This window comes from Hyperolius riggenbachi, chromosome 3 (genome assembly GCF_040937935.1).
Source record: "Hyperolius riggenbachi isolate aHypRig1 chromosome 3, aHypRig1.pri, whole genome shotgun sequence".
Classification (NCBI taxonomy): domain Eukaryota; kingdom Metazoa; phylum Chordata; class Amphibia; order Anura; family Hyperoliidae; genus Hyperolius; species Hyperolius riggenbachi.
Genome location: NC_090648.1, coordinates 84,392,746 through 84,415,305, shown reverse-complemented (window position 1 = coordinate 84,415,305; position 22,560 = coordinate 84,392,746). Strand labels below are relative to the sequence as shown.

The following is a 22,560-nucleotide window of genomic DNA, read 5'->3' as shown; positions in this document are numbered from 1 at the left end:
CACCATCTCCCCTGATGTAGATTCTCCTGAATCAACCACCAGGATAGGCTTGTTCTCACCTGCTCCGGAATGATTGTCCGGAGGTCTAGAGAGGTCTGGGACCTGTCCCAGTTTGATAGAAGATGATTCTGCAATCGCCTGGCGTGTGACTGAGCCCATATCACGGCCGGGATTGCGGCTGTAAAAAGACCTAAAAGACTCATGATCTGGCGAAGGGAACAATCCTTCGGCGTCAGAAGCCTTTCTACCTGTTTCTGAATCTTTAGAATCTTTTCCTGAGGCAGAAAAATCTTCTGCCTCACGGAATCTATGTGATAACCCAGGAAGGTTATCTGCTGAGTTGGGGTTAATGAAGACTTGGCATGATTTATAATCCACCCAACCCGAGTGAGAGACTGTATCACGATCTCTTTGTGAGCCAGTAAAACTTCTCTTGACTGGGCAAACACCAGTAAATCGTCCAAATATGGCACGATTGAGATCTGTTGCAGTCTCAGCTCTTTCATCACCTCCGCCAGCACCTTGGTAAAGATGCGGGGGGCTGATGCAATGCCGAAAGGCAGAGCCTGGAATTGAAAATGGCGAATCCGGGAATGATCCTGGATCGCGAATCTCAAATATTTTTGATGGCCTGAAAAAATGGGTATGTGCAGATACGCGTCCTGCAGATCTATTGAAATGAAAAATTCCTGACCCTGAAGGAGAGCTCTCACGGAATAAATGCTCTCCATTCTGAATTTTTTGTAGTCCAAAAATGGATTCAGGGATTTCAGATTCAGAATGAATCGGAAATCCCCGTTTGCCTTTTTTACCAAAAACACGTGGGAATAATAACCCTGGAACTCCTCTGACCGAGGGACCTGGGTTATTACACTTTTCTCCAAAAACCTGTGGATCTCCGATTCTACGCCCAGAGCCTTTTCTGGATCTCTCGGAATCCGATTCACAAAAATTCTGTGGGGGGGGAGGACAAACGGAAAATTGAAGGCGGTAACCCCGCTTTATAATTTGCAACACAAAGGGATCGGGATTCAATTTCTCCCATTCCAAATGAAAAAAGGTTAGTCTGCCCCCCACTGGAAAGACGTCATTTGTCTTGACTGGAAGGTTTGGGGTTTCCCAAAGTGAAACCCCCCCTTCCCCTTCCTTTCGGAAAGGACCACTTTCTCTGCACATTCTTATTCTTTACAGGCCAGGAAGAAGACTGATCAGTAGTTTGTTTCTTAGCCACAAAAGGTCTCTTCCCCTTCAGTACTTTCTTTTTATTCGGAAACTGCTTACCCTTCTCAGCCGACCGGGATAAGACTTTATCCAATTCGGCTCCAAAGAGAAGGTCCCCCTCAAAAGGGATGGAACATAACCTATTCTTTGAGGTTAAATCCCCCTCCCAGGTTTTCAGCCATATTGCCCGTCTGGCCGAATTAATGAGCGCCGTAGTGCGCGCCGTAATTCTGACCATTTCCGTAATCGCGTCCGCTAAAAAAGCTACTGCCCTTAGAACTACCGGTAAGGAAGCTGCATAATCTTTGGCAGGCGCCCCTTTTGAGATCTGAGAAATTAGGTTATCCATCCAAATTCGCAAGTTTCGTGAAATACATGTGGCTGAAATCCCTGGAAGGAAAGCAAATGCTGCTGACTCCCAGGCTTTCTTCAAAAGCCCCTCCACTCTTTTGTCCATAGGGTCTTTTAGGGTGCCTGCGTCCTCAAAGGGTAAGTCAGAATCCTTTGAATATTTGGCTAGAGCTGCATCTAGTTTAGGGCATTTGATCCATTTATCAATCTCCTCTTGAGCAAAAGGATACTTCCTCTTGGCCGATTTCGGTATAAACAAACGCCTTTCAGGGTCTTGCCATTGCGAGGAAATAATCTCCTGCAAAGATTTGTGGATAGGGAAAACCCGTCCCACGGGCCTAGCTAAACCCGAATATACGAGATCCTGGGGGGTAGGCTCAGACACAGTTTCTTTAATCTGCTCCGTAGCATAAACCGCTTTGAGTAACTCAGAAGATTCATCTGGGGAAAACAAAAATCTAGGGGTTCGGACTAACTGCTCTGAGTCCGACTCCCCAGATTGAACCTGCTCCCCCTCCTCTAAAGAAATGATCTCAGACATGTCTTCCCCCTCCTCCTCCTCTTCCAAATCCTCCTCCCCCTCTCCCCTCAAAACATCAGACATAGCGGAGGGACGTGATGGAAGCCCCGAAGGGCCCGGGAGAGAAACAGAGGAAGGACCAGGCCTAACCTCTGCGGGTGGAGGGATAAAGGACTCCTTAAATTTATCCAAGGTGTCCTGCATTTTAATGTTAACTGACTCCATAACTCCCTTTAAAATGCTGGAAGTCTCAGAGGCTATCAAGGCATCTATGCATGTCTGACAAGCGTTTTTAGGGGCCTCAATAGGAATCTTTACACTACAAAACCCACAACGTTTGTATTTCCTTTCCGGGGCTGTAGTTGAAGTTTTGGGCTCAGATTTTGCCTATAAATGGAGAATGAAAGACAAACCACTGAGTCTTAATTCAGTCTAAAGAAGATTAGAATAAACCTCCTCCAACGGAGGACTCACCCCACTAGAAACTGCTGCTGCCGTTTGGGGCTGAGGCTGGCTGGAAGACTTTGTCCCCTGCTGTGTGTCCATGCTGCCTCCTATGCACGGAAGACGCCAGCCACTCTTCCTCTCTGGGTCTTCCGTATTTAGAGACCTCCCCTTCCGCCGCATGTGACGTCATCACGCTCCTCGAAATACTCCGGCGTCTGACGTCACGACCTCCGCAGTTACGCCTCCCGGAAGTCTTTGCAGCCGACACACGCGCCTAGCTCAGCCGGCGTTGCGTGCGGGAGGCCGGGGAGCAGCGCTGTTCCATACCCTACTGAGGCGCTCTCTCCCCCACTGGAAACCTGGGTCCTCCGAATCCCCTCTGGAACCCCTCTCGGACCTGGCTTCCACAGAAAAAAAACCTCACCCTCCGGTAAGGTAAAAAATAAAAAATGGGAGCTTCTTCTTGAAGGTGTTTCCTGGAGGGAAACACAGATGAACTGAGGGATGAGGGAGGGCGGGAGCTTTTAATCCTTCTTGATTATGGTTTCCCCAGATCCGGAGGAGGGACCGGATCTCCTGTTGTCCCGGAATGCGATTAGAGAAAAGACGCTCGGTGTGCACCAGCCCTGACTGCTCAGTAGGGGATTTTATCAGGGCTGATAACAAGCAGGCTGAGCAGTTAAGGATGAAACAGAGAGCAGGGTAGGTGTTTTCTCTAATGTTCCCACTGATATATATGGTAAAGTACATGAAGGTGCTTCCTCTCTGGTTCACTTTAAAGATCAGATCCGCCATGATGGTCATGATCCCTGCAAGCCACAAGGTGTCGTTTGCTCAATCACACATTCGTACCCACCTCGCGAGATCGTCAGATTGATTGCTCAAAAAATAAATAAATTGCTGGTTGTTGGAAGAATGGTGCAAAGAATTGTGAGGAAGGTACGAGCCTTTACACAGAGCTTTACATTAAATATAATTAGAATTATAAACTTGGTACTCTTTAATTTTGTCCACATAGGAAGTTAAAAAGAAAAAAAATCTGATGCAATCCTGAGAAGCTTTGGCAGGGATGTCACATTAAAATCTACACATTGCCACAAAACAGGAACACACTCATGACATGAAAATGTCAAATTCTTGCAAAAATGTCTTCAACCAAAAAAATGTTAACCAAGCCAATAAGCAATCTCTCAACAGAATCTTACTGGTTTAAGTTGTGTTAAAAATGTATGCACTGTCTGGCTCCCTGCAAACAAAGATGCTCCCCGCCAATGTCAGCTATTGGTAGCCGAGGTGCTCCAGGAGATGCAGTTACCTAGGTAACTAGAATACCCTTGTGGTACCTCAGACACTACAGGGCTTCCTCTGAGGATGTGAAAGAATAAACAGCTATTAACTTTACACCTGTTATGACTGCTGGGTGCCTCTTGACATATCTGGGAAAAATAATTCCACTGGGCAATACTCTTTGGGAAAAGGATGAATCAGTAGGCAAGTCACCCACACTCTATGTTCAGGAGATCTGTAAATAAAATATAAAACTGTCCTTCAGAAGACAGAGAATTAGCTGGCAGTGAGATATGATTTTTCTATCCGCCTTCTCAGATAAGCCTGTCCTTGTCAAACCGCTATAGATCACAAACAGATTTCCTTTTACACACATTGCCCATCCGAGAGAGATCTGTCAACACATATAGTACAACCATTTAAACATATAATTACAACAACATATAATGTATAGTGTGAGCTGGAGCTGTATGACCCACAATTCATACTTTATGATACTTCATTTCAACACTGCATATAGCTGCCTACCACAACAAACGCATGATATCTGTTAAATAGTGTTATAATTAAAAGCACTAAAAATAGATGGTATTAAGAGACATTCTAGAAGTTGTGCTAAAAGTAAAAAAAAGACAGGCTCTGTCCTATCAGCCCCTGCCCTATCAGCCCCTGCCCTATCAGGCCCTTCCCTATCAGGCCCTTCCCTATCAGCCTCTGCCCTATCAGCCTCTGCCCTATCAGCCTCTGCCCTATCAGCCTCTGCCCTATCAGCCTCTGCCCTATCAGCCTCTGCCCTATCAGCCTCTGCCCTATCAGCCTCTGCCCTATCAGCCTCTGCCCTATCAGCCTCTGCCCTATCAGCCTCTGCCCTATCAGCCTCTGTCTTAAAGTGAACCTGAGGTGAAAATAACCTGATGAGATAAACAACTGTATTTATCCTCCTACTCCTAAAAATTACTTTTTTTATCCCATGGTTTTATTTACACATTTACAAAGTAGATTGAATGATTTGTTGTCTCTGCTCAGTGGCTGTCTATTAAGTGTCCCAGAGTTAAAAATACATACTATTGAACTAACCTCCACAGCAATGGAGGTTTCTGAAGAGCTTCGCCAGACTTTGGAAACATAACAGCAACTGCATTCCAAGGAAGGGTGTGGACCCAATTTCATTGGATCAGATAAGTATTTAAGCCCGAGACAACCTCCCTCCAGCATTAAGACGCAGGCTCTCTGTCTTTTATTTTAGGTGGTCTGTAAACACTTCACCTCAAAGGTTTTTCCCCTTAAAAACCAGAACAATTTTCACCTTTCAGCGCTTCTTCCATTCATTCACCTATAACCTATTAACTACTTACTACTTATCCCAACGAAATATTCTATTATCTTTTTTTCACCACCAATTAGGCTTTCTTTGGAACTTTTTGCTAAGAATAATTTTATTTTAAACACATTTTAATGAGAATAATTAGAAAATATGGAAACAAATTAAAGTTTATAGTTTAGTAATAATTAGTTTTAAGATAAAACATTCTACTGTGGATAAAACCCACACATTTTATTTGCAGATTTGTTGTAGTTACTGCAACATTTAAAGTCTTTCTCTAGTACAATGTATGGGGCCAATATTTTATTTGAAAATAATAGGTGCGTTTTATTCAGTTTTGCATCCATCACTAATTTACAAGCCCATAATTTACTGTGGAGTCAGTACAAAAATCTTCCGACTCCAACTTCGACTCCTCAGTTTATGAAACCACCGACTCCGGGTACCCAAAATGGCTCAGACTGACTACTTAGTCTAATACTTGCCAGGGCTGTGGATTTTGTACAAAAATCATCCGACTCCTCAGTTTACGAAATCACCAAATCCAACTCCGACTCCAGGTACCCAAAATTGCTTAGACTCCTCAACTCCAACTCTACAGCCCTGATTTAATAACAGTAATATACCCTCTTGACAACATACATATTAAAAAAGTTCAGTCCCTAAGGTAACTTTGTATTTTTTTTAAGCATACATTTGTGTACTATGGGATAGTGTGGGAGGGAAGAAGTTAATTTTAAATGTAAGTGTGGGTCTTTTTATTAAAATAAATGTGTGTACATGTAATTTTACTATTTAGCCACAAGGTGTCCTCACGCATTATTTCCTATTAGCGTACTACTGTATAAATACGCAAATAGAAAGTAGTGTGGCTGTTACTCCGGAAGTTGCAATGAATGCAGGCATCTCACTGATGCTGGCGATCATTGACACGGGGACCTTAGATTAATGCATGGGAACAGCATTCCAATTCATTAATCTCCCCTCTAACGATCGGCGACAAGAACGAGCACAGGAGGGAAACGGAATAAACGGCAGCAAAGGACACGTATCAAAATCTCTGCAAGTTAAGTGGTGTTTTGCAGGAACGTAGATACTCACCCCTGGGGAGGGGGCGTGGCTTAAGTAAACCTGAAGCAATTTTTATTTTTAGATACTTACCTAAGAAGAGGCAAGTCACCAAGGATCCACCGCTGTCCCCCGGTGGGATTATTCGATCAGCTCGGTTGAATAACCCTTTAGGATTCCTTGTGCAGGCTTCAGAAGCACTTGCATCCCTGAGTACTTCCAAAGACAAGCGGATCCATACTGCGCACACGCAAGTCCCGGCTCACGCATACGCAATATATACACAAATTTTGAACCGGAGACATCAGTGGAATGATAGGATGGAGCGCTATGGAACCGGAGACATCAGTGGAATGATAGGATGGAGCGCTATGGAATCCGGAGCCTTTTCTCTTCTTAGGCAAGTATATAACCTGAAGCAAGTTCCTCACTTCAGTTTTACTTTAAAGAGAACCTGAACTGAAAATAAAAAGTCAAAATAACCATACACAGGTCATACTTACTTCCTGTGTAGTCTACTACTCAATCTCTTTCTCTTCTCCTGCATCCCATTTGTCCACTGTGATTAATGGATTTCTCCGTCCTCCATTTTAAAAATGGCCATTACCCCCTAACGCAGTGATGGCTAACCTTGGCACTCCAGCTGTGGTGGAACTACAAGTCCCATGAGGCATTGCAATACTCTGACAGCTCTAAGCATAGCTCAGGGAGGCAGAGGCATGATAGGATTTGTAGTTTTGTCACAGCTGGAGTGCCAAGGTTAGCCATCACTGCCCTAACAGCTTCCTGGTCAGCACACTGTTAAACTGTAATATCACCCACTTGAGCCATAAGGAAACATGGATATTACCTTGTACATTCAGTTGTAACTGACAGCTGCTGATATATAACTGACAGCAACTGGTATATTTCAGTTCTGACAAAATATTGTCAGAACTTGAAGGGATCATTGTAAGAAGAAAATGGTGAGCTTCTGAGAGGAACTGATGGTGAGGTTAGTATGTAATATTCATTTGCAGCTATGCCATGTGTTTATTTTAAATTTTGTACTCACTTCAGTTTTACTTTAAATGGTGTCCCTTGGCATTAAAGTGCCGCTGACCCGGTCTCCGATACTCTTTACTATATTCTGCTCCTGGTGCTGTGTGACTAGCACACAGCATTCTCCTCCCACTTATAACGTCCCCTGCGGCCCCCGTTCTGACAACAAATATGTGCGGGGAGGAAGTGGCAGCTCTTACTCCCCTCTATCGTCCTAAGCCACGCCCCCTCCACTCACTGCTATAGTTCCCCATATGAATCACTGTACACAGCTGCACCGTGTACGGTTTTGTGTTAATTGAGGTTGGAAGGATATCCGACCTCAAATACCAGAAGATCGCACACAGTGCAGCTCCCCTGCGTGCTGTGTGCAGAGGATGATAAAGGGAACTATAGTGGGGAGTGGAGGGGGCTAAATTATGGATGGGCAGAGGGGAGGAAGAACTGCCACTTCCTCCCCGCACATATTCAACATTCTGCCTCATTCAAAGATTACGACTGAGCAGAACAGGGCCACACGGGGCACAGGAGGGGGGAGGATGGTGCTGTGTACTAGTCACAGCACCAATAATAAAACATAATAAAAATATCTGTGGGGAGAGAACCAGGTCAGGAGTACTTTAAAACAACATTGGATTTCCCCATTTTTACAATATAGGAATGTTAACCTTAGTATGTAAAATGTAAGCGGTTCCTGTGCTTATGCTAATAGTAACCCAGCTACAGTATGTGCTGACCTATGCATGAATTAGCTGTCTGGATCTTTCCTCAGGCAGGGTTCGCTTAGTGCAGAAACTGTACATGTTTTTTTCGCATGCAAATTTTCCAAACACCATTAGCGTTCATTTGCATTTTTGTGCATGTTCTTTCAGAGTAGCCATTGAAAGTCACATGATCAGTAGCTCACCCAGAAGTATCTAGTTTTTTTTCCCCACAACTTCTACACAGATTTTGTAAAGCACTTGGAAGAGCACATACAGCACTTGTATGTTTTGTTATGCATTGATACAGAGGTGGAGGTGTGCGTGTGGAGGTGTGCGTGGTCTCGGCAGGTCTTCTGGGTCCCAGTCACATTCGATCACATGACACGTGATCAGGATCCAGGAGACCGTGTCAGTGTTACAGCGCCACCCAGTGGTGGAAGAGGGGTCATGGAAGAGACTTTTCCATCACCCCTCTTCCACCACCGGGTGGCCCGGTACTGCTGACAGTCTTCTGGAACCTGATCATACCATGTGATCGGAACTGAGGAGACCTGCCGGGAGTAGGTCTCCGCCATTGCGGTGGAGGAAAGAGAAGCAACCCAGCCGCCAGGACAGTTATGTATGGGAGCTCCCTGCTGCCACCCCTACGCTGCCAAGCCTGCCAGGCTGAGTAAGGCACACACGCCTGCAGCCAAATAAAGTTTTACTTTATTTGGCTGCTAAGGGTTTAAAAGGACAACTGTAATGAGAGGGATATGGAGGCTGCCATATTTATTTGTAAATGTACCAGTTGCCTGGCTATGCTGCTGATCCTTTGCCTCTAATACTTTTAGCCATAGACCCTGGACAAGCATGCAGCACATCAGGTGCTCTGACATTATTCTCAGATCTGACAAGATTATCTGCATGCTTGTTTCTCGTGGGATTTAGACACTACTGCAGCCAAACAGATCAGCAGGGCTGCTAGGGAACTGGTATTGTTTAAAATGAAATAAACATGGCAGCCTCCATATTCTGCTCACGACAGTTCTCCTTTAAGTGTCCCTAAATGAAAATACATTAACTATTGACCTTTTTCTATCTCCCTCTGCTCTCAGTACTTTTATTTTGCCAGGAAAACTTTTATGGCTGCAATTTGCTTATCAGTGATGTTTACTATATCACCGACAAGGTAGACAAGACAGACACTGTCACTTCCATGCCTAGAAATTAACCCTTTCAAGCAGCAAAACAAAACAAGTAAAACAGCCTGGTTATTAATATGTTTTGCACTGTATATATATTCAACAAGGGAAAGATCTGGCACATCCAAAAGTAATCCTTACTGGTTCTGTGTAAAAGAATATGGCCCCAATACTACAAATGTGTTGCACTGTAAATAAACATGTATATCTCATGTCACATGTCGCCTCGGGTACACTTATTATTGAATTCCATTCCATTAGAAACAACCTTATTTTTAAGACAGAAAAAATATTTCAATAAAATGAGGATTGTCAATTTAGTGTTTTTATTTGTAACTTATGATATTCTTTTATTGTATAGAATTGCATCATAAAGAGGAATGACAGTATGGCAAAACACAATTGAAAACCTCTTTATATAGCCAATTTAGTTATCCTACCTGCCTCTCACCCAAAGCAATGTCATCTTTGTGAAATTCAAAACATTCCCAGGTCAATTAACCATCATGCATAATAATGTAATATCCAGCTGAATCAGAAATCTTGGAAATTAGGAAAATACAATAAGGGCTCAGACACACTATTAGGCCTCGTTCACATTACAAACGCGGACGGGCACGCACGCGAAACGCAACGCGTACGAACGCACGCCATCCGCGTTTGTATGCGTTGCGTGGCTGATCCCATCACTGAAAAGTGAATTGGACAGCCACGCGTTTTTGCAAAAAATGCGTGCAGCATGCGTTCCTGGACCACACAGGTCCGGAACGCATGCAGTGTGAACATCAGACATTGCACTCTATGCAATGTCTGATGTTGTGCGTGTCGGCCACCTGCACGCGTTTCCAGAAGCGTGAACGGGGCGATAGCATTTTTCTGAGCACTTTTTGCCCATCAGAGCTTTCTGAGAGTTTTTAAAAAACGCTCCCATAGACCTTCATTAAAGGAGTTATCAGGCAAAAAAAAAATAAAAAATGAATTTCACTTACCTGGGGCTTCTACCAGCCCCATGCAGCCATCCTGTGCCCTCGTAGTCACTCACTGCTGCTCTGGTCCCCCTCCGTCAGCTAGTTTAGTTTTTGCCGACCTCGGGGTCGGCGGGCTGCATTGCATACATTTTTACGCATTCCCGTTTGTGCATGAACATTGACACATCAATTTTACGCGTTAGTGGATCATCGCGTAAAAATGTCTGCGTTGATCCCCTAACGCGTAAAAATGTATGTTAATGTTCCTGCACCAGTGGGAATGCATAAAAATGTACGCAATGCGGCCCGCCGACCCTGAGGTCAGCAAAAACTAAACTAGCTGACAGAGGGGGACCAGAGCAGCAGTGAGTGACTACGAGGGCACAGGATGGCTGCATGGGGCTGGTAGAAGCCCCAGGTAAGTGAAACTCATTTTTTTTTTTTGCCTCATAACTCCTTTAAAATCATGGTAAAATCGTGATCGCTGTAAAATGGTGCGATTTTACCGCAATTTTAAAGTCAGTCAATGGGAGCGTTTTTTTAAAAAGCTTTCAGAAAGCTCTGATGGCCAAAAAGAGCTTATAGTGTGTCCGAGCCCTTATAGTTAGTAGGGTGTGCACACAAAAACTCACAGCTACAAACTGATTGTTAAAGAAAAACCAAACTCACACTCACTACACAATGTAAAGTCTTTATTGCACATATAATTGCTGAAGATATCCACTGTTCTGTGTTCATGAACCAGATCAGAGGCCTAGTGCACACCAGAGCGTTTCGGCTGCGGTTTGCGATCCGCTTGCGGGTGCGGATCCGCTAGGGTAATGTATTTCAATAGGCTGGTGCACACCAGAGCGGGAGGCGTTTTGCAGAAACGCATACTCCCGGGCTGCTGCAGATTTTGGATTGCGGATGCGTTTCTGCCTCAATGTTAAGTATAGGAAAAACGCAAACCGCTCTGAAAAACGGCACTTCAGAGCGGTTTGCCAGGCGTTTTTTGTTACAGTAGCTGTTCAGTAACAGCTTTACTGTAACAATACATGAAATCTACTATACCAAAATCGCTACACAAAACCGCAAAACGCTAGCTGAAACGCTGCAGAAAAATAAGAAAAAGCGTTTCAAAATCTGCTAGCATTTTGCGGATCTGCTAGCGGTTTTTGGTGTGCACCAGGCCAGAGTGTCTAATTAGCTCTTATCAGCAGCTGTGAAAAGACTGCAGGAGAGCTCTGCCAGGCAGCGCTTTCCCTGCAGTAAGCACTGAGGCTTAACCCTTTAAGTGCTCCCTGCAAAGTAAAAACAACTTGTAAACTTCAGTTTTTAAGAATTGTCATGAAGAATGAAGAAAATGTTTTGTCCATAATAGTTATGCTGTGGCTAATATTTTACGGTAGTAAGGAAACTGAGTTTAGTGCCACTAGTGCTGCAGATGAAGAGAATAGTAGCAGTAGAGATGAAAAGAGGAATCACTCTGCAGTTAGAGAGCTCAGTGTGGCAAAGTGCAGCACACTGATGAGGCTCCCAGGAGAAGATAAAAGTAAATCTATCAGCATTTTTGGGCATTCTTTATTAAATAGAGATAATTCTTATAACTTCTAAGAGCATGGCTAATCAGAGGGGAAATTCTGACTGTGATACAGCAAGCTTGACCACTGTAAGGCGTCTGCAATGTATTGGTCAACACAGGTGAAATATAAACTGCGCCAAAAGATGGGCAAATGACCAAAGCAACCAATTGGAATACAGGTAGTCCGTAATTAACCAATGAGATGGGTAATGTAGGTACTTAAAGTGTACCCAAGGTGACATGTGACATGATGAGATAAATGGGTATGTACAGAGCAAAACATTAATAACCAGGCTGTTTTACTTGTTTTATTTTGCTGCCTGAAAGCGTTAATTTGTAGGCATGGAAGTGGCAGCTTCTGTCTGGTTACCTTGTCGGGAATATAGTAAACATCACTGATCAGCAAATTACAGCCATAAAGGTTTTCCCAGCAGAATACAACTTCTGAGCTCAGAGGAGGTCAATAGCTCATGTATTTTACGTCTGGGACACTTATTAGGCTGCCACTGATTAGAGACAGTAAAACATTCAACCCACTTCGTAAATGTTTAAATATAAAAGAAAATAATGTGATACTTAAAAAGGTCATTTTTAGGAGTAGGAGGATAATATAATTGTTTATCTCATCAGTTCATTTTCACCTCAGGTTCACCTTAGCCTGAATCTGTCCATAAGTCAAAATACTGTGCCATCTCTGTTCCCCTTAGCAACCACTGCCGCCCTGCGCCCCCCTCCATTGGGTCACACTGCCTTCCTGCGCCCCCCTCCATTGGGTCACCTCTATCCCCCCTTCCCCATGGCCTCAGTGTACTGCAGCAAAATGCCATGATAGCAGTTTAAAATCAGTTTGTTTTTTTGAATTTCGTAAAAACGATTTTCTCAAAAACTACAGGGTTGAAAGAAATGTTTTTTTTTACTTGTTCCCACAGAATCAAAATTTCACATTTTCTGGCCGTTCGTAACGGCGGGTCATGCACAAGTTGAGTTCTACTTGTACTAGTCTCATTAACAGCTGCTCAAGGCGACCGGAACTGCTTTCTGTGCCTTTTACTCTCAAATATGATTATTAAGAATATCTTGTGTGAACAAGACCATACACTGAAAAAGTGACAAAGGGGGAGGGGGGGGGGGGGGGGGGAAGAAAGGGATAAAACAAGACACAACTGCTACGACCACCTCTGCCAAATATCCATCATGTGAACAGCATATTTTGACCCAACTCGGCTACGAGCATTGATCTCTAAAATTCAATATATAGTACAGTAAAATCTCCTTATAGTAAACTTAAAGGGACCTGGCCAAGTAGTTTACTAGATCAGGATTTATCATACACTTTATATTCATAGAACGCATGATCAGAACCTGAGGACTGAGTTTGCGATAGCCACAGGTTTACTATAACAGGATTCTACTGTAATATGTATAGTGCACATCCTACCTAATAATTGGCAAGTGTCCCTGCATCCTTTCCGTGTGTCAGTGCTTCAGCGCTACTGTGCATGTCAAGCATTGACCGCCGTTGGGAAAAGACGCAGTGCGAGCAGGCCGGCCAAGCAGGGGAGTGCGCGTGGCGGCAGGCGGGTGCGCGCATGGTTATGACAGACCTAGAGCCTGTTTTCAAACGGGCTTATGTCACTAGTCCTATATAATAAAATCCCTGTGTCTCTGCGACCTGTCCCAGTGTGTGTGTCCGTGCTTCCAGACCTGACAGTTTGCTGTCTGAGAACCTCATTGTGGGAAATAACAGCTTTTTTCCAACTGGCAAGCAACATCTCCGTGTGCATATATTTCGGACAGTGGTGGGAGACAGGTGAGCAGGACGCATCGGTATGCGCGTTGCCAGGGTTTAGCAGTCCTGTGGCCTAGTGCCCGTATAACGGGTGGGCCTTTTTACTAGTTTGTATATAACTCACTAATAACTTAGTAAATAAGTACAGAACTGGTGCTTCAGTATTTAAAAAAAAGAAAACAAATATCCAGTTTTATGATCTGTATGGAATGTTTGTTACTGAGAGTTCTATGCACAGAGGGAGATACTGCTTGCCTGGCATTTGGAAAAAGCCATTATTTCCCACAAAGCAGTGAGGTTCACAGACAGCAAACTGTCAGGACCATGGTCATGACATCACACTGTGGAGGGGTTTCACCACAATACCAGTCATACAGACCCCCCCTTTCCTTCCCTCTAATCTATTCGATAAAAAGTTAAAGATTTCTCCTGGGAAAGGGGGTATCGGCTACTGAATAGATTGAAGTTCAATCCTGAGTTAAAGTTCCTCTTTAAGCCCTGAAACGACATTTCTTTTTTTTTTCCGTCAGCTGAGATAACTATTCGAGATCAGTTCAGGGGACAGTCTACCGGCAGCTGGAAATGATCACGTACGCTACAGTGATGTAGATATAAAGTCTACTTTCTGTACATCCCTTTATGTACTTAGACTACTTTAGGGGACCCAGCAGGAAACCTCACAAGGAACAGTTCTCCAATCCCAGCACGCTCTACATCATGGAGCTATGTGATTGGCTGAATAGTGTGGGCGTACTTTAATACAACCTATCTGAAACCTGAAAGTTTAAGAGGGTGCTGTCCATCCAATCACATTGGCTGAATTTCCCTATGGGGTTTCCTGCTGGCCCCCCTAAACTAGACTAGCGCTGCCCTTTGAGCTGCCTTACAGGGAAGACCACAAGAAGGACTCATCAGAAGGGATGGTCAATGAGATGCAAATCATTTTGAGTTGATGCAGGATTGTGCGAATGTATGCAGACTGAAAATAGACCAATTGAATTTTACCTCATCAAGATTTGATTGGCTCAAGCTGCATAAATTTGCATTAAAAAATTGCATAACGTTGCATCAACTTGAAATTATTTACATCTCATTGACCATCCCTACTAATCGGTAGAGCTGGCCAATGATAGGCTAGTAATGCTGGTTTTCATGCATATTTCATGCAACTATGAACAGTGCCAATGAAAATCAACAGGCCATTCATCTGACCTGCATACAGTCTGCATGCAAGGTGAAATCACTTGCACATCATTGACCACCTTTCGTCATCAGCGCGCTGCTGCTCTTTAGGGCCCATTTCCACTATTGCGAATTCGCATGCGTTTTTCGCATGCAAATTCGCATAGCAATACAAGTGAATGGGACTGTTTCCACTTGTCAGGATTCCTTTGCGTTTTTCTGTGCAGAAAAAATTCACATGGCAGAGCCATCAGAATTCGCATATCGCATACCGCTATGTGAATCGCAAACATGGTATTTCATAGGAAATTTGCATGAGGTTTGCAGTGTTCTCCCCAGGCTCTTTTAGCCGGGTGCTCCACCCGGCTAGATTTGGTGACCACCCGGCTGTCATCGGCTCACCTCCTATGAGGTAAGCAGAGTTGCCCTGCATTTTCATCTCGACCCACCCGGCTACTTTTTCATGCCACCCGGCTGGAAAAAAATTCTGGGGAGAACACTGGGTTTGGTTATGCGAATTTTCATGCGAATTCGCATGAAAATTTGCATAGAAACAATGGAAAAGCACACCAGCACTGCCATGGTTAAATTCGCATACATCGTCATCCATGCAAATTTTAATGCGAATTCGCATGAAAATTCGCTTAGACCCGCATGCGAAATTCGCATCCGCATGCAAATTTTTACCGCAGCAATTCGCACCGCACAAGTGAAAATGCAGCCTTACAGTCCAATCAGCATAACCTGGAGATATATGGCATTTTTAGATCTACTTATCAGTCTTTATTTTAATGTAAAGAAACCAGAATTAGTGGGGGATAAAATAGAAATTAGGGGGTGTGATAACATTTGAAATCTAATGGATGATTACCCGACAGCTTAATTAATCAAGCTGTCAGTTACTTAATCATTAGCATACAAATTTGATTAGCGCTGTGCAAAGTCCAATTTAGCTGCTGCTAATTAAATTTCTAGTAGGTATTGAAAATGCTTTAGCTGCATTAAACACTCATGTTAGTCCAGACCTCTCTACATTAGGGCTGTTTCATACCAACCCTTCGCGTTTTGATAAGCACTTGGTTAATGTAATTAAATGGGCTATTTCACCCTGGAGTGTTTTTTAAAGGACAACTGACGTGAGAGGTATATGGAGGCTGCCATATTTTTTTCCTTATAAGGAAAGGTCCAGAGTAGCAGCAAGGACAGCCAGGTAATTTGCATGGTTTAAAAAGAAATAAATATGGCAACCTCCCAATTCCTCTATCTTCAGATGTACAGAGTACAACTGTAGTGAAAGGTATATGGGGCTGCCATATTTCCTTTTAAGGTGACATGATGAGATAGACATGTGTATGTACAGTGCCTAGCACACAAATAACTATGCTGTGTTCCTTTTTTTCTTTCTCTGCCTGCAAGAGTAAGGGCTCGTTTCCACTGTAGCGGTGCGGAATCGCCTGGATTCCACCGCTGAAGAAATCGCATGCGGCTGCGTTTCCCCATGCGGATTTACCCGCGATTTCGCATGGTAAGGAGCCAGGCAAATTTAACCATGTCACTGCCTGTGTAAAGTTCCATTGCCTTTCATGCGAAATCGCTGGGAAATCCGCATGACAAAGCCGCATGCGATTTCCCTATTGAATGCATTAGCGGCGATTCGCCCGCATTCCTGCCGCATGCGAAATCTGACGACCCTGTCGTGCAGATTTTTCCCGCACCGAAAAACGCCGCCGCACACGTGGAAACAGCCCCATCCACTAACATTGAGTATGCGAATCCGCATGCAGTGCCCGCATGCGGATTCGCTATAGTGGAAACGAGCCCTTAAACATCAGGTATGCAAGTGACAGTTCCTGTCCGAGTCAGGACTGGGTCAGACTACAGTGTGACCCTCACTGATAAGAAATTACAACTATAAACCATTTTCCTAGCAGAAAATGGCTTCTGAGAGCAAGAAAGAGATAAGAAGGGCTAATAGTTCATAGATTTTAGCTCTGGCATACTTCAATGAATGTGCCATTGAGCAAAAGCAGTAAAACAGTAACAACTTAAAACGTAGATTTAGGCTTCTTGCACACCAAGACGTTGCATTAGGTGGCACGTTAAGGTCGCATAACGTGCACCTAACACAACGTATGGTGCTGCAAGAGCCGACGGTAGAGTGAGCCGCGTTAGGCGGCTCGAGTCCTATAATGTCTCCCAGAGTGGCGCTGATTGGCCAGCGGGACCACGTGATGCGGAGCGAGACACTCCGCATCACGTGGTCCCGCCGGCCAATCAGCGCCCGCCAGTGCAGTGAATATTAAGTAGCCATGTGCGCGGCTACTGTAGCTGGCTCTCCCCGCCTCCTCTCCGCCCCCCACTGCGCATGTGCAAACAGTCTAACGCGGCTATAGCCGCTCCAGCGCCGTAGCATGCTGCACTTTGCACAGAACGTGCAGCGTTACATGTAACGCAACGTGGGCTGTGTGAACAGCCCACTTGTGTTACATTGCTGTGCGTTGGGGGAGCGTTACAGGCGCACTAACGTGCGCCTGTAACGTCTTGGTGTGTAAGCAGCCTTAAATATAAAATAAAAAACTGTGTACTATCTTAAAAATTCATTTTACAGGAAGAACTAGCCACACTTGGTTTGCACCCAAGCCTGCGCCTCTGGATCACAGACTTTCTCACCAACAGGTCCCAAACTGTCAGGCTGGGTGGCATCCACTCACAACCCATGATCACGAATACAGGTGCCCCTAAAGGCTGTGTCTTGTCTCCACTGCTGTTCTCCCTCTATACAAACAACTGCAGATCCAAGGCGGACTCGGTCAAGGTTATCAAGTTCGCCGACGACACCACCATTGTCGGTCTCATCACCAAGGACAACATCCAGGAGTACGGTCAGCAGGTGGAAAGCATCTCCCAATGGTGCAAGGAGTACAAGCTAGTGCTGAACACTACAAAAACTGTCGAGCTAATCGTCGACTTCAGGAAGTCCGCACCCACCCCTCCACCAATTCACATTGACGGTACGGAAGTGGCCAGAGTGCCTTGTGCCCGCCTCCTGGGCACTACCATCTCCAGTGACCTCAGCTGGAGGCCTAACATCACTGCCATCCAAAGGAAAGCCCAGCAGAGACTCTACTTCCTTCGTCAGCTGAGGAAGTTCGGCATGGCCCCAGAGATCTTGACCAGCTTCTACTCTGCCACCATTGAATCGATTCTCTGCTCCTCCATCCTGGTCTGGTACACTGGCGCCACCACTAGCGACAGGCTCACACTTCAGAGAGTCATCAGGGCAGCGGAGAGGGTCATTGGGAGACCTCTTCCCCCACTTGACCTCCTTCACAAGAGAAGGCTGAAATCCAGGGCACTGAGGATCGCCAACGATTCCACTCACCCGGGCCACCGCTACTTCTGTCAGCTCCCACTGGGACGGAGGCTTCGGGCCATCTCCACAAGGACTTCCAGACACAGTAACTCTTTCTTTCCCGTGGCAGTCAGCCTCCTCAATTCCCTCCACATACTCCCATCTGCTCACAACAACTAATGTTAGGCCACTCTTTGTCTTCTTGACCTTGTACGGGTATAACTGCTGCTCTTGCATGTAAGGCAAATGTTAGTGTAATATAATGTGAATGTATATGCTTTAGTGTAATGTAACGTGAATGTAAATGCTTGTCCTCTGTGTTATATAGTGTAATACAACTTCTGTTCTATTGCTGTCTCTTCGGAGCTATATGTACTGTGCCAAACCCAATTCCGGGCATGACCCAGTCATGCTTGGCGAAATAAAGATTCCTGATTCCTGATCCTGATTCCTGATACAATTGTTTAGTTCATTAGTTTATTTTCACCTCAGGTGTCCTTTAAGCAGTGCTGTGGAGTCGGTACAAAAATCATCCAAATCCAACTCCTCAGTTAGTTTAAGAAACCTCTGACTCCAGGTACCCAAAATGACTCCTACTCCTCGACTCACACAGCAGATCAGGCGTTTCTGATGACTTTATTGTCAGATTTGACATGATTATTTGCATGCTTGATTCTGGTGTTATTCAGACGCTACTGCAACCAAAGAGATAAGCAGAGCTGCCAGGCAACTGGTATTCTTTAAAAGGAAATAAATATGGCAGCCTCCATATTCTTTAGTACAGGAAAAAAAATGCACAAGAGCAGCATGTAGCATTCTTGCAGCAATTGAAAATATAGAAAATATAAAAAAAAGCAAAAGCAGTGAGAGTCGCTACAAAATCACTATAAACAGCCCTAAGCTAAAAGCAACCCTGCAGCAAAAATAAACTCATGATATAATGAATTTGATGTGTAGTACGGATAATGAAGAGCACATTAGTAGCAGAGAAAAGTTATAGCTTTTCTATAATAGTGCATCATACTGTCACCGCTGCAGTTTTAAAACCACACTGTTTAAGCTAAACAGAAGAAATAATGACCCTTTGAACTTTCCTGCAGCAAAACGCTATCCAAAGCTGTATTTCACTGTTTCAAGGCGGTGTAAGTGCTTCAGAAAACAGGACTGTATTTTACCCAGTGGGACAAATAGCTCAAAGACAACCTTTTGCACAGATGGCAACACAAGTTTCTTTTTTACTGTACCTGTACTGGAAAACAATAAGATTATTTTCTTTGCTACTAATGTTGAATTTCTCAGCTGTACTACACATACAATTCATTATCTCATACGTTTATTTTCCCTGCAGGTTTGCAATGGTTGCAGATTCCAGATTGGAGCAATTCTTGGCGCTGGTCTACCGTAGGGGTCTCAGCAGGAGTTGTAACTGACCGAATAGTGTGGACATAGTTTACTGCAACCTATCGCAAAGCTAACAGTCTGAGATGGTGCCGTCCTCTCAATCCTGTTAGCGGAATTTCGCTATGAGGTTTCCTTCTGGGTCCCCTAAAGTAGACTAGCGCCCATTTGGGTACCTTACAAGAAGTGGAATCTACCCAGTGTGGTCAAAGTTTTTGCAACTTTTTAACATACATTTTGCAACCAGCTGCATTTATTTGCAGCTTTTACTATCAGAAATTGCAGACAAACCAATTACTTATAGGTATGACTATAATAAAATGCAACCAAGTTTAACCCTACTCTCACTCAGAACCCTCACTCTAATGATGCCTAACCCTAACCACACCCACCTACTAATGCCTAACCCCAACCAACCTTACCCTAACTACGCTCCCCCCCCCCCCCCCCCCCGATGCCTTACCCTAACTACACCCCCTGCTTATGCCTAAACCTAACCACCACCCCCATGCCGATGCCTAACCCCCCCCCCCCCCCCCGATGCCTAACTGTAACCACGTCCCCTGCCAATGCCTAACCACCACCCCGCCAACACTAACCCCTCACCATGATGCCTAACCACACCCACCTACTAATGCCTAACCCCAACCAACCTTACCCTAACTACGTCCCACCCCCCCCCCCCTCCCGATGCCTTACCCTAACTACACCCCTTGCTAATGCCTAACCATCCCCCGTGCCAATGCCTAATCCTAGCTCCCCCCCACTAATGCCTACACGTAACCACATCCCCTGACTATGCCTAACCACCCCCCCCCCGTGCCGATGCCTAACCCTAGCCCCCCCCCCCGCTAATGCCTAACCGTAACCACATCCCCTGCCGATGCCTAACCCTAACCACCCCCCGTGCTGATGCCTAACCCTAACCACCCCCCCGTGCCGATGCCTAACCACCCCCCCCCCCCGTGCCGATGCCTAACCCTAGCCCCCCCCCCGCTAATGCCTAACCGTAACCACATCCCCTGCCGATGCCTAACCCTAACCACCCCCCGTGCTGATGCCTAACCCTAACCACCCCCCCGTGCCGATGCCTAACTCTAGCCCCCCCCCCCCCGCTAATGCCTAACCGTAACCACATCCCCAGCCGATGCCTAACCCTAACCACCACCCCACCAATGCCCAACTCTAACCACTTATCATGATGTCTAAACCTAACCCCCCCCCCCCCCCCCCGATTCTTTACCCTACGTGGCAATGCCTAACCCTAATCACCTGATGCCTAACCTTAACCACCCCCGCAATGCATAACCACGCCTTGATGCCTACACCTAACCCTATTCACTGCCCCTCTGCCAATGCCTAGCCCTTTTCACCCCCCCCCCCCCCAATGCCTAACTCTCAAGCCCCCCTCACCCTTATCGCCTAACCTTAAAAGAACCCCAACTCTCCACCTTTAACCGTGCAAAAAAAAAAATAAAGTGTGTGTGTGTTAGGACAGAAGTTGCAAAATCTGCCAGGATGGAAATAATTTCACTACATCGGACAGAACCAGAACTTTCAACTCTGAGCAGCTCCATCCAAAGTTCCAGCAGAGATAATGCAGAAGAAAGGTAACGCTTATGCACTGAAGGGCTACAGGAATGGGTGTTGCAAATATTCCAGGATTATATGTAGCTGGGAATCCAGCCAAATGCGGGAGATACAGCTTATCCTTGGCCAAATGCCAGGCAGCATGCTAGTCACATGTAAACTAGGAATATGTGCATCTCACTGCCCTTATCTGCACAATAGAAACAAGGGGCTAACTGGATGCAGATGAGTCAAGTCTGCCTCCTGGCTGTTCCAATACCTGGTACACACCATGCAATTTCCCATCAGGTCCGATCTGATTTCCAATTAATTTTGTATAGAAGTGATTGGAAAATGGGTCAAAAAAAACAATGGAAAGTCAGATTGGACCTGTCGGAAATAATCGATTCGACCTGCCAGGTACACACATCCAATTTTTACTGGCAAATTTTACCACTTCCAGGCAGTGTGAGAACATACCTATACAATCTGTTCTCATAGGGGCTTGATTCACTAAGACAAATAGCATGCCTTATCAGAGTTAACACGTCTTATCAGAGTAGCATGGCAAGCGCCATGAACCCGCAGGGGCTCAGGGCAGGACGAGTGGAGCTCTTGTCATTGCCAATTAGCAGGCATAAGTTTGTAGCGCTCTCTGCTACTCTGATAAGGCGGGTTAACTCAGATAAGGCATGCTGTTTGTCTACTGCTGGGCATACACGGCTTAATTTTGCCGCTCGATCGATTCCCCACTTAATTCTGCAGGCGATTCTCTTATCTTCCGCTCCATCACTTTTTGCATTGTCTTCAATGCTGAATCGAGCGTCGAAACGATCGGGCCGGAGATCGGACATGTCAGAAATTATCCATCGAGTCATCTAAATGGCTCAGAATCGAGCCGTGTATTCCCAGCATTAGTGAATCAAGCCCATAATCTGTTGGACCTCATACCCCATGGAGTTGGTCAAATCGGTCAGTGATTGGCCAATCAAAATTGGATGTGTGTATGCACCTTTATTCCCAAGCCAGTTAATGGAGAGAATTAAAAATGCTTGAGAAGTGAAGGCATTTCATTTCAGCTATGCACTTCGCTGTGTGCTTGGAATTCAGAACAATGCAATAAAGAGGCTCTGACTCACATAACAGCGCAGGTAATTATCTCATAAGAAACTGTATGGCCATCAGTCCTAGGTAACTATGGATGCATTGCTATAGAGCAGCAGCAGCTTTCACACCTGTACAATCAGGCACAGCAGAGGCAGACAATACAGCATAGAATGACAGCTCCCACACCCACACTGTACCAGGCATGCAGGCATCCATCCACACTCAGCATGGCGCTCCATCTAGCAGCAGGAGCACGCAGGCTGCCCGCCTCCTCTCCGCACACTCATAGCGGAATAAAGACAATACTGTACCGAGCGCTCTCAGCCGCTGGATGAGATGAATGGAAAGAGAAGGGGAACTGCCAGGTGAGTGGGCAGAAGTGACGCCATCCTCCCCTACCTGCACGGCTTCACTAAGGGCGGAAGTGAAAGAAGGCGGACTTTCTCCTCCTGGCGGTATGCCCGTACTAGGGGCCGGAAGTGAT

At 45.3% G+C, this 22,560-nt stretch overlaps 1 protein-coding gene across 3 annotated transcripts in view; it reads right to left on the bottom strand.

Moving 5' to 3' along the window:
- PGLS (6-phosphogluconolactonase) overlaps nt 1-22,524 on the bottom strand; it is a 69,222-nt gene extending 46,698 nt beyond the window's left edge. The window contains exon 1 of one of the 3 annotated variants that reach the window (XM_068274473.1): nt 22,388-22,524. The gene's annotated coding sequence lies outside the window, so the exon portion shown is untranslated. Of the gene's footprint in view, nt 1-22,273; nt 22,291-22,387 lie in introns of those variants that run through there. The other 2 variants (XM_068274472.1, XM_068274474.1) reach the window with 2 other exon arrangements.
- Nucleotides 22,525-22,560: the final 36 nt, after the last annotated feature.